Source organism: Malurus melanocephalus, unplaced genomic scaffold (genome assembly GCF_030028575.1).
Source record: "Malurus melanocephalus ecotype Western Australia unplaced genomic scaffold, MMel_1.1 scaffold_1878, whole genome shotgun sequence".
Taxonomy (NCBI): domain Eukaryota; kingdom Metazoa; phylum Chordata; class Aves; order Passeriformes; family Maluridae; genus Malurus; species Malurus melanocephalus.
The window spans coordinates 10,985-16,236 of NW_026625110.1; the positions used below are offsets into that span (position 1 = coordinate 10,985).

Consider the following 5,252-nt stretch of genomic DNA (forward strand, 5'->3'; position numbering starts at 1 on the left):
CCGTTTTTTCCCGCTCCGCTCTCACCTCGCCGCCGCCGCCGCCGCTGCAGAGCCGGAAGAGGCCGCGCACGGGGCCGCCCGCGCACGCMGCAGGGGCCGAACCCTCGCGAGACTCCCGCAGCCAATCAGCGACGGCGCGATTTCATTCCAACCAATCAGCGAGAAGATGGGCGGGATTTTGCGTGGCTCCGCCCACTCGGTGCGTTTTCATTGGTTGGTTCCGCTTCCCCCCCGCGTTGGGAATGGTTCGGTCCGCCTGGCCACGCCCACCGGCCGCGGCCGCTTCTCATTGGTCACTCGGGGGTTGTGACCACGCCCCCAGAGTGTCCCATTGACCGAGTGACACCCGGAATGTCCCCAAATGTCCCTAAAATGTCCCAGTGCCACCCCCGGGCTGTCCTGGTGTCCCTGTGCCATCCCAGAGTGTCCCCAAAGTGTCCCCAAATGTCCCTAAAGTGTCCCAGTCACCGCGTGACACCCGGAATATCCCCAAAATGTCCCCAAAGTGTCCCTAAAGTGTCCCAGTGCCATCCCTGAGTGTCCCCAGAGTGTCCCCAGAGTGTCCCAGTCACCGAGTGACATCCGGAGTGTCCCCAGAATGTCCCCAAAGTGCCCCCAAATGTCCCCAAAGTGTCCCAGTGCCACCCCCGGGCTGTCCTGGTGTCCCTGTGCCATCCCAGAGTGTCCCCAGAGTGTCCCCAAATGTCCCTAAAATGTCACTGTGCCACCCCAGAGTGTCCCCAAAGTGTCCCAGTGCCACCCCCAGAGTGTCCCAGTGACCGAGTGACACCCGGAGTGTCCCCAAAGTGTCCCCAAAGTGTCCCAGTGCCACCCCTGAGTGTCCCCAAAGTGTCCCGGTGACCAAGTGACACCCGGAATGTCCCCAAAATGTCCCCAAAGTGCCCCCAAAGTGTCCCAGTGCCATCCCTGAGTGTCCCCAGAGTGTCCCCAAAGTGTCCCCAAAGTGTCCCAGTGCCATCCCTGAGTGTCCCCAAAGTGTCCCAGTGACCGAGTGACACCTGGAATGTCCCCAAATGTCCCTAAAGTGTCCCTAAAATGTCCCTGTGCCACCCCAGAGTGTCCCCAGAGTGTCCCAGTCACCGAGTGACACCCGGAATGTCCCCAAATGTCCCCAAAGTGTCCCCAAAGTGTCCCTGTGCCACTCCCGGGCTGTCCTGGTGTCCCTGTGCCACCCCTGAGTGTCCCCAGAATGTCCCTAAAGTGTCCCAGTGCCACCCCCGGGCTGTCCTGGTGTCCCTGTGCCATCCCAGAGTGTCCCCAGAGTGTCCCCAAATGTCCCTAAAGTGTCCCAGTGCCANGTCCCAGTGCCACCCCCGGGCTGTCCTGGTGTCCCTGTGCCATCCCAGAGTGTCCCCAGAGTGTCCCCAAATGTCCCTAAAGTGTCCCAGTGCCATCCCCGGGCTGTCCTGGTGTCCCTGTGCCACCCCTGAGTGTCCCCAGAATGTCCCTAAAGTGTCCCTGTGCCATCCCTGAGTGTCCCCAAAGTGTCCCAGTGACCGAGTGACACCGGGAATGTCCCCAAAATGTCCCCAAAGTGCCCCCAAAGTGTCCCAGTGCCATCCCTGAGTGTCCCCAGAGTGTCCCCAAAGTGTCCCTAAAGTGTCCCAGTGCCATCCCTGAGTGTCCCCAGAGTGTCCCAGTGACCGAGTGACACCCGGAGTGTCCCCAAATGTCCCCAAAGTGTCCCCAAAGTGTCCCAGTGCCACCCCCAGAGTGTCCCCAGAGTGTCCCCAGAGTGTCCCAGTGACCGAGCGACACCCGGAGTGTCCCCAAATGTCCCCAAAGTGTCCCAGTGCCACCCCCGGGCTGTCCTGGTGTCCCAGTGCCACCCCTGAGTGTCCCCAAAATGTCCCTAAAGTGTCCCAGTGCCACCCCCGGGCTGTCCTGGTGTCCCTGTGCCATCCCTGAGTGTCCCCAAAGTGTCCCCCAAGTGTCCCCAGAGTGTCACTGTGCCATCCCTGAGTGTCCCCAAAGTGTCCCCCAAGTGTCCCCAAAGTGTCCCAGTGCCATCCCTGAGTGTCCCCAGAGTGTCCCAGTGACCAAGTGACACCTGGAATGTCCCCAAATGTCCCCAAAGTGTCCCCAAAGTGTCCCAGTGCCACCCCAGAGTGTCCCCAGAGTGTCCCAGTGACCGAGTGACACCTGGAATGTCCCCAAATGTCCCCAAAGTGTCCCAGTGCCACCCCCGGGCTGTCCTGGTGTCCCTGTGCCATCCCTGAGTGTCCCCAGAGTGTCCCCAAATGTCCCTAAAGTGTCCCTGTGCCACCCCAGAGTGTCCCCAGAATGTCCCAGTGACCGAGTGACACCCGGAGTGTCCCCAAAATGTCCCCAAAGTGTCCCTGTGCCACCCCCGGGCTGTCCTGATGTCCCAGTGCCATCCCTGAGTGTCCCCAGAGTGTCCCCAAATGTCCCTAAAGTGTCCCAGTGACCGAGTGACACCCGGAGTGTCCCCAAATGTCCCCAAAGTGTCCCAGTGCCACCCCCGGGCTGTCCTGGTGTCCCAGTGCCACCCCAGAGTGTCCCCAGAGTGTCCCCAAATGTCCCCAAAGTGTCCCCAAAGTGTCCCAGTGACCGAGTGACACCCGGAATATCCCCAAAATGTCCCCAAAGTGTCCCTAAAGTGTCCCTGTGCCATCCCTGAGTGTCCCCAGAGTGTCCCCAGAATGTCCCAGTGACCGAGTGACACCCGGAGTGTCCCCAAATGTCCCTAAAGTGTCCCAAAAGTGTCCCTGTGCCACCCCCAGAGTGTCCCCAAAGTGTCCCCAAATGTCCCTAAAGTGTCCCCAAAGTGTCCCAGTGCCACCCCAGAGTGTCCCCAAATGTCCCCAAAATGTCACTGTGCCACCCCCGAGTGTCCCCAAAGTGTCCCCAAAGTGTCCCAGTGCCACCCCTGGAGTGTCCCCAGAGTGTCCCCAAGCTGTCCCGTTGTCCCCAAGGTGTCCCCTCCCCCTCTCGGGGTGTCCCCATTGTCCCCAAATCTGTCCCGCTGTCCCCAAGGTGCCACACCCCCTCTGTCCCCTCCCCCTCTCGGTGTCCCCACCGCGCGTCCCCTTTAAGAAGGGGCGTGGCCCCACCCAATCCCCGCCCCTTTTCCCTCCCAGCCAATCCCGGGCGGCGACACAAACGAGGGGCGTGGCCCCACCCAATCCCCGCCCCTTTTCCCTCCCAGCCAATCCCGGGCGGCGACACAAACGAGGGGCGTGGCCCCACCCAATCCCCGCCCCTTTTCCCTCCCAGCCAATCCCGGGCGGCGACACAAACGAGGGGCGTGGCGGCGTGCCCCCACCCAATCCCCGCCCCTTTTCCCTCCCAGCCAATCCCGGGCGGCGACACAAACGAGGGGCGTGGCCCCACCCAATCCCCGCCCCTTTTCCCTCCCAGCCAATCCCGGGCGGCGACACAAACGAGGGGCGTGGCCCAAGGGGCTCCAAAGATTTTCCCATTGTTAAAATAATCGCGGTCACGTGACCCCCGCCCGGCCCCGCCCACACCCGAAAGGGGGAGGAGCTTAAGGGGAAAAAAAGGGGGCGTGGCCTCGGAATGGTTCAGCGCGCGCCGCCCCCGCCCGCGGGGGGCGAAGGGGGCGTGGCCTCGGCGGAGGGGGCGGGGTCTGAGGAGGACGGAGGGGGCGGGGCCGCGGCTGCCGAGGGAGGAGGGGGCGGGGCCTCGGCCGAGGGGGCGGAGCCGTCGGGCTCGGTGGGCGGGGCCGGGTCGGTGGGCGTGGCCGCCTGCATGATCTTCTGGCGAACCTCGCGGATCTTGAGCTGCAGACAGAGCTTGGTGGGGAAAATGTCCGAAAACCGGGACTGGAACGCGGCCGTGGCCTGGGCTGGGGACAAAAAGTGACATTGGGGACATTGGGGACATTGGGGACAGTGACAGAGTGACAATGTGACAATGACAGAGTGACAGGGACACCGGGACAGACAGAGCTTGGTGGGGAAAATGTCCGAGAAACGGGACTGGAACGCGGCTGTGGCCTGGGCTGGGGACAAAGGGGACAATGTGACAATGTGACAATGTGACAATGACACAGTGACAGTGACACAGTGACAGTGACAGAGTGACAGTGACAATGGGGACAGGGACACCGGGACAGACAGAGCTTGGTGGGGAAAATGTCCGAGAATCGGGACTGGAACGCGGCCGTGGCCTGGGCTGGGGACAAAAAGTGACATTGTGACAATGTGACAATGACACAGTGACAGTGTGACAGTGACAGTGACACAGTGACAGTGACACCGGGACAATGGGGACAGACAGAGCTTGGTGGGGAAAATGTCCGAAAAACGGGACTGGAACGCGGCCGTGGCTTGAGCTGAGGGGACAATGGGGACAATGACAATGTGACAATGTGACAATGACACAGTGACAGTGACAGTGACAGTGACAATGGGGACAATGACACAGGGACACAGTGACACCGGGACAGACAGAGCTTGGTGGGGAAAATGTCCGAAAATCGGGACTGGAACGCGGCTGTGGCCTGAACTGAGGGGACAAAAAGTGACAATGACAGAGTGACAATGTGACAATGACACAGTGACAGTGACAGAGTGACAGGGACAATGGGGACAGTGACAGGGACACAGGGACACAGGGACAGACAGAGCTTGGTGGGGAAAATGTCCGAGAATCGGGACTGGAACGCGGCCGTGGCTTGAGCTGGGGACAAAAAGTGACAATGTGACAATGTGACAATGTGACAGTGACAGTGACAGTGACAATGGGGACAGGGACACAGGGACACCGGGACAGACAGAGCTTGGTGGGGAAAATGTTGGAAAATCGGGACTGGAACGCGGCTGTGGCTTGAGCTGAGGGGACAGAGAGTGACAATGACAGAGTGACAATGTGACAATGTGACAATGTGACAATGGGGACAATGGGGACAATGGGGACAGACAGAGCTTGGTGGGGAAAATGTCCGAGAATCGCGACTGGAACGCGGCTGTGGCCTGAGCTGGGGACAGAGTGACAATGTGACAATGTGACACAGTGACAATGACAATGGGGACAATGGGGACAATGGGGACAGTGACACAGTGACAGTGACACAGTGACAGTGACAATGGGGACAGTGACAATGACACAGGGACACTGGGACAGACAGAGCTTGGTGGGGAAAATGTCGGAAAATCGGGACTGGAACGCGGCTGTGGCTTGAGCTGAGGGGACAAAGAGTGACATTGGGGACATTGGGGACATTGGGGACATTGGGGACATTGGGG

At 60.7% G+C, this 5,252-nt stretch overlaps 1 protein-coding gene across 1 annotated transcript in view; it reads right to left on the reverse strand.

The window, feature by feature from the left end:
• The window catches only part of LOC130587413 (40S ribosomal protein S19), a gene marked incomplete at its 3' end in the record, with an annotated part of 7,105 nt that extends 6,995 nt beyond the window's left edge, over positions 1–110 (reverse strand). Inside the window, exon 1 of the mRNA XM_057388386.1 lies at positions 26–110. The remainder of the gene's footprint in view (positions 1–25) is intronic.
• Between the last annotated feature and the right edge of the window lie 5,142 nt (positions 111–5,252).